Raw genomic sequence first — 12,341 nt, forward strand, 5'->3', positions numbered from 1 at the left:
CCTTGCTTTTTAAATTCTGATTGCCCAGAGATAGTTATTCTATCCTGTAGCTGTTCCAGAACCTGTGTGGCTTATTTTATTGAGAATGTTGGATAAGCCCCAGATCAAATAGACATACTCTACTGTATGTTTAAGAGTTCGCCTTCATTGTACTTCAGCACTGTCTCCAATTAATAAAGTAAGAGATTTGCAGGTATGTTTAGGTAGTATTTTGCTGGCACATGCAATTAAGTTTGCCCAGACTCCAGGCTGGTAAATTGCTTTGTGTCAGTGTCACAAGTATGTCAAGCCTAAGGTGATGTCCATGCCTTGCTGACTGAGCATGGGCCGTTTAGCAGACAGGCAGGCAGTAGCAGGGTCTGTGGAGGTCCAGAGGGGGATCTGCAGCGTGCCTTGGTGGGCATGATTAATGTCTTCATAATCATGTATATAACAAAAAGATTGCCAAATGTGAAGAGTTTTTTCTTCAATTTCTTCATCTTGCGTTTTTTGGGAGGGAAAGAAGGCGGGAGGAGGACTAGAACCTTCGGAGAAATGCAAACTCTGGTCCTGGTTTGACCATGAATCTGTGTCTGACTTTTCTGAAATGATTCCCTTTCTCTGAGACTCTCTCCTTTTTTTTTTTTTTTTTTTTTTTTTTTTTTTTAAATTGGCAAGGTTAGGAAGAAGTGAATGTTCTCGCCTTCTATTAAATTGCTTTGAAATCTGGATGCAAGATGGAATGAGCATTTTTATTTGTATTTTTATTCAGTGAATTTGATTCTGCCACAGGAAGATAGCTAGCAAGTCTTTCAACAGAAAAATAAGATGATGATGTTTGGTAATGTTATGTCTTAATTTTGACTGTCTCAAACTGTGTGACGATACTTTGTCTACGTGTAATGATGTAGCTTTATATATAATATAGAAGCAGATGAGCGTTTTCTTTTTTGATCCCAGAAGCTGATTGTAAAGAAGCCTAGATTTTTTCATTGGCTAGTTGGTTACCCAGTGTTGACTTCTGTGTTTGTGTCCGGGAGCTCTAAACAGAAATACAAGCAAATATCTTTGCATACATGTTGAGTTCAGGATTTGATGTGCTCTGCATGCTTCTCACAGGTTGTCTGCAGGTCATACACCCCAAGTTCGATGCCTTCTGGACACACTGTACTGCATGTGCACATTTAGCCATTTTTCAGATTATCCAACCAGCCTAATTCCTTCTACCTACAGAAGAGGTAATATTTGGGATGGGAGAGGGAAAATACACAGTAACTATCCCTACTATAAGGTTAATATATTACATTGGATACCAAACTTAGGTAAGTATCAAAATTTGAACCCATATGAGATCACAGGTTGGGTTCAGTGTATAACAGATCTCTTGACATGTCACTACGTATTTTTTGACTTTATATGGTGTCAGGAGTGTTTAGAATATGATTATGTTGTAGCTTTGTTCTCCAGGATTTCCAGTTATGCTTAGTTAAGGCCCTAATTCTTTACTAACTTTAACTTGTCAGAATTTCCTGTGTCATGGTAAGTATATAAGTTGTATTGAAAAAGCTCTAAATAATGAATTAGCATTTGCCACTTACTTTGTCTCTGCGGATTTTTTTTTTCCATTTAACTCCTTAGTGCTGAAAACAGCAGTCCTCTTGCCCAAGTTCAATCCGTCAGAATGCTTGAACTTAATTTAAGCATCTACTTACCATATCGTGGCACACATGCAGTAGTAACACAGTAAAAAGTCACATAGGAAAGAAAGTGACACAAATAACAAACAATTTTTTGATTTAAAAAGTGGGCATTTTTAAATATCAAATTGAAATAAAGATGAAAATGAACCACTAGGTGGCACTTTAAAGTTGTGTATTGATATAGCATATCTGCTCTTAAAATCATCACAAACTTTGAAAGACCCAAAAGGATTTTGTGAGAATCTTTGTAGGTCTGAAAGACAGTGGTGTTTCCTAAAACAGAGCAGATTTTTTTTTAAAGTGTACCTCCTCCTTCTGTGTTTAAATAAAACATTTGTGTAATGGAATCCAGTCTGCTTGAAAAATCCATTCCAAATACTTAAAATGCTGTCTTTAGAAAGAAGAGAAATACTATAGAACTGAGAAATTTATGCAGATTTATTTGCTTTCCAGTTCTTATTCACATTTAGCTTTTAAACAAAGCTTTGCTCAGTATTGACTTTCTGTTTACCCTCTAGAGTTATACCTTAAATCGTGATACATTTTGACGAAGTATTGTCGCATTAGCATTTCTTATAATATTTTAAAGCTCCACTGCTAAGTGAGTGACCTGAAAGTCTGGTAGGGAAGGTAGGGAGAAGAGAACTTTACCCATAGTATCTCCTGGGAGGACAGGGCGGGGAGGGAAGGAGATGGTAACAATTTGATTCTGCAGAAAATATAATAGTAGCTAGGAATTTGTTTATCAAGTCAGTCTTGTGGTATTTCTATCAGTGATCAGTACACAAGCCTCTTTTGTTTGAAAATACCATGTAGCCTTGTTACTGTTGTTTCTGTGAGGCATAAAAGCTATGTTGTTATGAATTATGAGCTAATAATATGTAAGACAGGCAAAGCTGATTAAACACTGTCTATAGCAGTTAATTTATCTTGATTCTTCTTCCACAGAAGCAGTGGGTGGTAGCTGTTTTGAGGGGTTTGAACAGCCATCTTAATCTATCGTGCTTGTATTGAAGAAAGCAAAAGTGGATGAACTAGAATACTCAGTTGTGCAAGAACGTTTTACAGCCTGTTAAATATGTATTAAGGGGCTAATTCTTTCATTTGCTCATACAGCCGTATGTGGTTCCCTTGACATTGGTAGTAATTATGACTGAATTTCATTATGAAAGCTTTGTTGCGCGCATGCTAAACCTTAGAACAGGCTACAGTAGCAATGGACACAGCCACATTGTCCTGTTGTTGCAGAAGACACACAAGCAACAAGAGGTGAAAGTGAGAGTCAAACGATTTTCACTTTTAGCCCTTCTTTTCCTGCTATGTCTGCAGCAGTAACATCTCGTTTGTGCTGCTTTGCCCAGACCTAAAGAATTTGGTTGTGTTACCACCATGATTGGGCCCTGGAGCGATTTGTATGCCTGTTAACAGGAGATAAAAATAAACCTTTGAGCTTGACAAGTCAGAAAGATTAGCTTTTTGTATTCCCTTTCACCATTCAGAGGATCTCATCCTTCAAAGGCTCTAAGCAAAGTTCTGAGTCAACCCTCCTCATGTAAGATTTTAGTTTGATTTTGGACTTTTCCCCAACTAGACCCTTCAGTGAGAAGCTTTTGCTGAACTGCACATGCCCTCATGGGAATTTGATGAGGAGAGCACATATGCATTGAAAGACATTAAATATTTCCAGTAGCAATTTTACCTGTGATCTGATTGGGCTTAAAACTCTTTAGGTTGTTTAGTGATTTGGAAAAAAATAGAAGGAAAACCCAGGTGCATCAGTTAATGTTTCACACAGATCTTCTCTTTTGCATGCTATTAAAATAATAGCAAAGCACAGGACACTGTCTTTCTGGAGAAGCTGCTCTTCAAACAGACACTGATACCTCCTGGTCACATAGGTGCACAAAGCTTTTTGTTTTTTTTATGTGAATGATATCTTGATTCTGAATGCTCGTTTACATTTGGACAACTATTCTGTCTCTCAAATTATCCTTCACACTTCAATTTGATAAAAGACAGTATTTGAGGGACTGTGCTGTTGCCGTGGGCTATTATAGATGGACTGTTGCCTCTCATCTGAGAGGCGGTTGCATTTCACAGGCTTTCTGTGCACCTGCAAGAAAAGTACCTTATTGATAGATCGCTCTGACGTCAGTCTTCGTCGCGCCGGTTGACATTACTCCCCACTCCGTGGGAGGAGGTATTGCAAAGTAGGTTAAGCCCTGCCTTGTGGTGGTTTTCTGTTTCATGCCTGCATGCTGCTCACCTGCCAGGCATTAGTGACTGGCTGCTCTGTTGTGGCAGCAAACCTGGGAGTGACGACAAATACTACTCTGGAACAAGAGGATGCGCCAGCTTTCTGGTTGGGTGGATCACTACTTTTTCATTCTAAAGCAGTCTATGTTTGGTGGCACTGATATCCCAGTCAGCTCCTGAGTGACTGACCTAATTTCCATGCGTAGGAGGTCTGATGCTACTCCCAAGTATCTGGCTGACTTGAGTATGTGCTTCATGGAGCGTGCACCTCAGGAAATCCCTGCCTGCTCTTGAGGAATTCCTGGTAAAGAAGACAGTTATTGCTAGGCCAGATTAATTTTCCTGGAGGATGTGTATGGCTATGGGCAGAGCTGCTGTAGAGGTTGGTTGTCAGGCCACGTAGAGCGCCTGTTAGCCTGGAAGGCTGCTGTTACAGTATTAAACTCTTATCTCCTACAGTTTATGAACCAGAAATTTTAAATACTGGAGTGTGTCACTGGAGTAATGGAATTCTCTTTAAAATTTCAGGGAAGTAACTTTAGCTGTGGCTGGTGCCTAACTGAATTTTTTGTTTGTTATTTTTGCCTCTGCAGCTGCTAAAGGCTGAAATTAATACTGCAATTGTAAATGCCATACCGTAACTTGAATTCAAGGGGAAAAAAAACTGTTTTGGTTAAGACATAAGTGTCCAGTCAGCTACTTTTTCTGTGAAAAAAAGCAGTGCAATCTGAAAGACGTTAATACAAAAGGACACAGTTACGGTCAGTTACATTAGACCATTTAAAGTATATAATTTTAATAAGGGCTGTTTGACTTCTCTTCTTCTCTTACCTACAACAAATATTGACTGCAGTTTCCCTCTTTCTGAAATAGCCGGCTGTGACTGGATGTAATTGGAGAGAGTAGCCCATGGGGGCAGAGCCCTGAAGCAGTCGGGGCCGTGGGCCCCCCGTCCGTTCCCTTGCTCCGGGAGGACCCGCTGGGCGCGAGTGGTCGGGGCCAGGGCTTTCCTCACGCTGCTGGAGGAGCCGATCCGGACGGCGCGTGGCGGTGCACTCGCCGCTGGGGAGCGGGGAGGGACGTCGCCCCACCGTGTCCCATCTGCCAGCTGCGGGCTTGCCTGCCTTGCCTGGTCCGCTTTGGTGGCCACATGAAAGCTGTGGGCTCTACAGCCATTTGATGTGCTGACCTGGCCACTGGTGATGTTATATAGCAACATTTCTGATGCCTTGTGTTTGGTTTCCATGACCCAGCATTCTTAATGTGCTGCTTTGTGTTTCTCTCTGGTTTTCTTTTATTTCAGAGTTATAGTACCATTTTGCTAGACCATCATGCAAATGTATTCCCTGTACTGCTTCCTTTTGTTTCTGGATTTAAAGTCCACCTACTGAATAGACGCTGAGTTTGTTTGGTGGTTTATGTGTGCATATGTGTATTGTTTTTATGACCAGTTCTTAATTTCTTTTTAATGCGGAATTGGTATGTTTCTGCTGATCACAGACCGCTTGGCCCAAACAGAGCAAACGTTTCCTTTTGGATTGGTGGCTTGCTATTTGATCCATTTGAGTTTCATTAAAAGCTTGATCCAAAATACATCAGAGCCTGTTGTGTCCAGCCATGGCAATTTTATTTGAAAATGTTTGTCTACAACATCATTTTATTTTATTTATTTATTTATTTATTTAAAAAAAGATTACTGTGTAGTAGTATTTGAACTCCTGACTTTCTTTATTATATTCAGGATAGAGCATATTAGAAAATAAAAGGGTTGACCATTTCCTAACCATTTCTCATTTCGTAAAGATGCATATAGAATCAGGCATCAATTCACTCAAGCTTTGTGGGTTTTACCTTCCAGTGCAGGCAGTTGTGAGATCATTGTACTGATTTGGTTTGACCTACTAAGTTGATGTTACCTGGCATTCAGAGTGGACAAAGTACATCCATATGATTAAAAAAAGTTACCCAAACCTCCAGAGACTTGTGAGGTTGTCCTCCTTAAGAAGATTCTCAAAACTCCCTAATAGTAGCATCTGATCATCCTTGATGATAAAATCTTGAATACTTTTTAAAATACTTCATATTTTAATTATGTGTTTGAAATGTTGTGAATTAGCTATTTTTCATGGTCAGTTTTTTTTTTCTTTTTTTTAATGGGCGATTTGTTCGCACTTCAGTTTTCTTCCGTATCATAAAATCATGGGTCCAGAAGGAACCCTGAGTGGTCAGTGTGCCCTGGGCAAAATAAGGGATCCCTGAGTAATTCCTGACAAATGTTTGTCTGACATGTTCTTGAAGACATCTATCGATAGAAATGTCACAGGCTTCCCAGGCAATCTGTTCTCCTGTTCCTGTATTGTTCTTTTGGTAGCTTTTTCTAGTGCTGAGCATCTTTTTCTCTTGTCATGAGTGGAGCCCACTTGCATGTAGTGTGCATCATGGATGAGGAAAACAAAAAAAAAAAAAAAAGTTAGCAAATAATCTAAGTATTTAAAGCCTCTTATTTTGCCTTTGTCAAGCTAATGATACTAGTTTGCTCAGAGCTCTTTTTCTTTTTTTTTTGTTTTCCTTCCTTCCTTCTTTCTTTCTTTGTTTTCTCCTTTTTTCTTTTTTTCTTGTTTTTGGTCTCATTTTTCTTTTTGAGTGCATTTTTTTAGACTAGAACTACCAGAACTACCTGTTTTGCTACAATTTCGTTCGATTACGAACCACCCTACAGGTTTTAAGTAGTTTGCCCTATTGACAGAGAGCACTTGCTAACACTATAACCATGATATGCTTATCTTTGTTTTTGAATACCATAGCTGATGCAATACTCCTGAGTTTGATTTACATACTAAATTTAAAGTGGGATGTTACTTGAAATACTTACTTGACTTAGGCTCAGTTGACTGGTGGTTCTCTGGCTGAGACGTAAGAAAAGTCCATAGTTAAGATCGATGCTTGGTTTTGTCTCTTAAATCTCCAGTCAGCTTTAAAAAATCTCTTGTAGAAGTGGGAGGTGTTCTTCTTACGATATGCTTAAACCTCATAGAAAGATTAATTTCAGTAGTCTTTAAAATACAGTCACCTGAAGTGGTGACACACAGGCAAATCTGTGCAGACTGTCCCTTGCACAGAAAAGGCACGTTTCCCCCTGCATTAAATAAAAGCAGTGTGAGGTGGTGGTGTTCTGTCCTGTGCATTTGCTATCGGCATGCAGTGTCCTTTTGCAGTGGCCGTGGGTTTTCTTTTTCTGTATTAAGAGAGCAAAGGAAGGAAGCAACTCAGAACTGAGTTTAGGAGAATAAGGATTAGTTTTTAAATCCTTTACGAAAATGGAAGAGTGTCGTTAACAGTTAAGGAAGACTAGTTGGTGTGGTGTTAGTTACATGTGTGCCAGTCTCTCCCAAACCTCTGTTAGCAAATAGAACTGCATTCGGGCTCAGCATGTCCCCTATTAAACCATCACACCTGTGAAAGTTAGAAAGCTCATTAATGTGTCTCTACTGTGAAACAGTAAAGAATATGTTCCCTAACTGGTCAGTAATTAGTGCCAACTAGTTCTTGGCCTCTGTTATAGAATTATTTTAGTTCAGCTACTCCAGAGCTAACAGAAATACATTTTTAGAAACACTTGTGTTTTCATTTACATGTATTTTATTATCAGAAATCTCCTTTTTCTTTTATTTGAAACTTAAAATACCTCTTCAGCCCGTTAAGATCTGCGAGAAAGCTAACTTGTTTCCTTTGTTGTAATAGCTCATTTCATTGACTCAGAAGACCCCAAAGCACCAGGGCATTAGTATACAGTAGTTCATTCCTCTCGTCACTCTTTGGTGTTTATTTGTATAAAGGAGCTGAATTTTTTGATGGTGTGAAACAGAGTAGAAGATGTGGAAATCCATTTGAAATCCTCCCTTTTTTTCTTTTTTGTTAGCAGTCTGTGTGGATTCAGCAGAGGGCCCAGCGAGCATCCAAAGGAAGGCGATTTTAAAGTAGCTGGAAAACGGAAATTCATTTCCACTGTCCTAATGGAAACAAGACGAGTGTTACTAAAATTCAGACATTCTTTCACCAAAAACCATCCAATAGAGAGATTCCAATCTCCAGGGTTCTGCTTCTGCAGGTCTGGGACTCCTTACAGTTAGCCTGTATTACAAGCAGTGCCCTGCAGTGCTTCCTTGCTTTAAAAGACCTTTGTAGAGGTGTCAGCGCTGGTGGAGCGGGGGCGAGGGCGTAGCTCGGGGAGGGCCCGATGAGCGCAGCATGTGCGGCGCATTCAGAGTGACGCATCGCCGGGTGAGTGTCGGGCAGGGCCAAAATTAGGACCGCTGCAGTGAGTCTCCCGTCCACCTCAGGTTTTGCAAATAACAGACAAAAGTAGGAGGAAAACAAAATTTCATGTTAGTAAAGGTAACAATACTGTTGTTATTAATGAACATATAAAAAAGGAAGACTTGCACGCGATTGCATATTTGAATTGGAAGCATATGTCATAAAAAGCTAAACTATCGTTCATCCCCCTTATTTTGAGATCCCTGTTGTTAAGGGATCTTAATTTTTTTCATCTGAATTCCCATTAGGTATACATATTTATAAGGCATCCAATAAAACAGTGGTAGCCAGCAGAAAAAAGCTGAAGAAAATGTTGTTGAAATATTTTTACTAGTGTAATGTTTCTGTCACATTTTATCTGTATCTGCACTAAAGGTATGTGTAAAGCGTCACCCTAAAGGTGTCTGTTGTTGTCAATGGATCATGAATATCAGTCTTGACAAGCATCCTCTGGTGATGCTGCAAAGCATATGTGGCTTATTTTAAGCAAAGCTTTCTGTACTTTTATCTTGCCTTGTTGGAATAGTCCTCCTTTTTCCCCTCTTCCCTTTCACTTTCTTATCATGTTTATGCTCAGAAATACCCTGTAAAATCTTGCTAGCTGTTTGTAATTGTCTCTCCTGTTGCTAACTTCCAGAAGCTGCTTCATCTGTTTTCAAAAGTTATGCGATACCTTTACTGATGCAAAAAAAAAAAGAAATTACACTTTTTTTCTGATGTGCTACACAAATTGCAGCTTTTGCAAACATTGCATTTTGGGTGCTATGTGTATTCTATACTTTTAAACCTTCAGTCCTGCCCATGACTTGTTCTGTGACTTTCACAATTTAATTACTGAATAAACATAGGCTGCACTTTTGCCTGCTGCTCTCAGCCAGCTCCTCTTCTCCCACACAAAGTACATAACTGACGTGCTATTGATGATATGTCAAGGGAAGAATTAAAATAAATAAAATCTGACGGTTCCACTAAATGGATTCCATTGACGTTTTGCCATTCAAGAAGTAATTAATGTTAGTGTAACTTATGGCTGTCATTTAATCATATATGCAGTCACCTGAGCAGTAAATGTATCTTATCTAAAGTAGTTATGCTATGTCTTGCCAAGATCTTCCGTATCAAAATTTTTTTTTTTTTTTTTTTTGCATTGGATGGGCTTTTTTGGGGGGGGAGACAGCGCCTCTCATAATAAAGTAGTTGTGTGTGAACACAACAGCAGTTATGGCAGAATGCTCATGAAGTATAGGGGCAATGATGCCAAAGGAGAAGCAATCCAAAAGAAAAAGAAAAGTTCATCAGGCTACAACTGCTTCCATTTTTAAGAGAAAAAGTCCCATGCAACTTAGAGAATTAGAATATTTTTCATAATGCCTTCTCAATCTTACATTTGACTGTAAGAGACATCAGCAAAAACTGAACACCGGAAAACTTCTCTGAAATGTTTAGATCAAAACTTTGGAAAAGCTGAATAAGCAAAAGGAGAGAAAAAATATAAATATGCCTTCAATCCCTGTTCTGTAATACTTCTACTTTTCCAAATTCATGTTTTGAATTATGTCCTATTTTATAGGACAGCAGAGGGGGCTTAGAGGATAGGCTTGGCATACTTAAGGGGGGATTTTTTTTGACTTCCAGACCATAATGTAAAAGTAAAGTTTGAAGTCAGTCTCTGGCCTCAGTCCTTTTCTCACTGGAGTTAATTCAGCAGGATTTTTGCAGTTAGGTGATGCATATTGAGACCCCTGCAGAGATTTGCTTCAGACTTGAAGGAAAGAGAGACTGTGTGTCTTTCTCTAATAAATTGTGCTTGTGTAATAGTCGAGTTTTCATTTATTCTGTGTCTTAGATCTCCAAAATGTTTGTTCTACTGTTAGGGTCAGCCACCTTGCAAAAAGACCCTTTTTAGTTGAACTGTTGCTTCAATACGATCACAAAGATAAGATAGATCACAATTTGAGAAAACAACCTAGTTAATGTAACTGAATTCTAGAATCTGCGTATACATTTCTACTCCTTTGCTAATGTGCAGTGAACATTGGTTAATTTATTTTAGGGAGTAATTAGATGTTCAATATCTGGCCTACATGCTTGGAAAACAAAAACAATTATTTGTGAGCTAGGCAGTAATAAAGAGAAACAATGCATTGAGGAAACCCTTACGGATTTGAAAGGTGACTCCTGTTTGGGTTCTGTTTTCACTTGCCTTGTTCAGCATGGAGTGAAGGCAGGTTCTTAAAGATAATAGAGAATACATGTAAAATATGCTGGGGGATTATTTAAGTTCTGGGAAAATCTATCTTGCTCATCTTTAACTGGCTGCTTGCTGCTTTCTGCCCTTCTAAAGCTGACTTCGTGGCTGCAATAGCATTGACATTTCAGCTGTGCTTCTTAAAGGAAGGTCTCCTAAGTAAGTTAATTTTAAGGTCTGGAGTAGCGCTATTCCACTTGCAATCCATGTATCCTGCTCAGAAATAGATCACATACTGTTTTGACAACAGTAATAAAATACCGTCACCTAACAAACTCAAATCTGAAAATCTCTGCTATCCCTAGAAGCTGAAGTTCCTGTTGGAATGGTAATTCAACTGCCTTGTTGGTTTATGCCACAAAATACAGAGCATTGTAAAGGCAAATGGTGGTTTAGCATTTTAGAAAAAGACACAGATGGGAAAGGCTGTACAATATGGTACATGACAAAGTTTACTGTTGGGTAGAAGCACTTCTAATCTTGCATTTCTTGATACTGGATTACTGCTTGATTTTCCACATTCTAATGTTCTTTTAAAGCCAGAGTTGTTTCTCTGTATTTAATTTCTAGTGTGTTTGTTGGATCATCTTTGCAGAAAAAGATTCAGGTGAAATGGCATGGGATTATATGCCATGTAATAACCTGCTAAAAGTACAAGTGTTGGTTACAGAGGAGTTGTTGGCATGAAATCGAAGTTTGAATGTGCTTTGCATAAAAGAGTGTGATAGGAGCAGCAAAGTTTGGAGCTTAATAGAAAGCTGCTATTGAGTCACACACCATCTTTAACTGTTGGGGACAAGGTACTATGATGAGCAGGGAGGAACTAACAAAACCCAACGCACATACAGGAAAATGCCATTTTAAAGTAAGTTTGCAGGTTAAAATTTGAGAACTAGCTTCCTTCAGGGTGCAGTTGTTTTCTCGAGTGAGGACCATGTCTGAAGTTCCATGACTCTGTTTGAGTCGATGGGGAAGGCTGCTGCTTGCACACATTCCAGGAGCAAACAAGGGCATGTTGCCATAATACCAATCAATAAACCAACAAGAAACACACTGGGAAGAGATCAGTGAAAAGTGGAAGCAATAACTGCTAAATTGGTGAAGTTCAGAGCAATGTGTCTTGAGCCAGAGAGGCTGCTGCTCCTGGACACCACTATGTGAAATGGTTCCAGTGAGGAGGCTGCTGTGATGGACACACCAGGGCTTGAGTGACCTGGGCAGTCACAGATGTTACAGCTTGCCCTTCCCCTGATGTAGACTGAAACATTAGCGCTCTAGCAGGTGTTTTCCAGAAAGCAGCATCTTAAAGTGCGATGCAGCCTTGCTACTAGAAGGCTCGAGCTCTTCTCTGATAGCTGAGCCCAGTGCTCCTGAAAGCCTGCAGCACAACTTCTGTTGGCTTCATTTCTGAGACCAAAACTTATCCCAGATTCTTTATTCAGCTGGCAGGACTTCCCTGCAAGACTTCATCGATTTCTGGTGAGTTTATGAAGACTAGTAGACTTGCAACTCTCCCACTGTGGTTCTTTTTGATGTTTGCATTGTTTTCTTGGAAAGTCAGCTCTGTTGACTGTTGGGATTAACACTGGCATTACTCAGTGTTGAACAGAAGGCTGGAAATGAGCAGGGCTCCAGAAGCATTTGTTTCCTGTGGGCTTCAGTGCTTTGAGGTTTTGTAGGCTGTGTTACGCCCCTCAAATGCACATCCTACCTGGATAACAGATCTTTTAAGCCATCCCTTAAACTGGACATTAGAATGTGATAAGTACATATTTTGACTGAACAGTAGTTCTGAAGTATTTAGGTGTGGACACATACGCACATGAGACAGGTGTGTAAAT

The 12,341-nt window shown here is 39.5% G+C and overlaps 1 protein-coding gene across 6 annotated transcripts in view; it reads left to right on the top strand.

Annotated features, from left to right (window-relative positions):
- The window catches only part of BBX (BBX high mobility group box domain containing), a 140,131-nt gene that overhangs the window by 66,384 nt on the left and 61,406 nt on the right, over positions 1-12,341 (top strand). The gene's annotated exons all lie outside the window — the stretch shown is intronic.

This window comes from Rhea pennata, chromosome 1 (assembly GCF_028389875.1).
Source record: "Rhea pennata isolate bPtePen1 chromosome 1, bPtePen1.pri, whole genome shotgun sequence".
Taxonomy (NCBI): domain Eukaryota; kingdom Metazoa; phylum Chordata; class Aves; order Rheiformes; family Rheidae; genus Rhea; species Rhea pennata.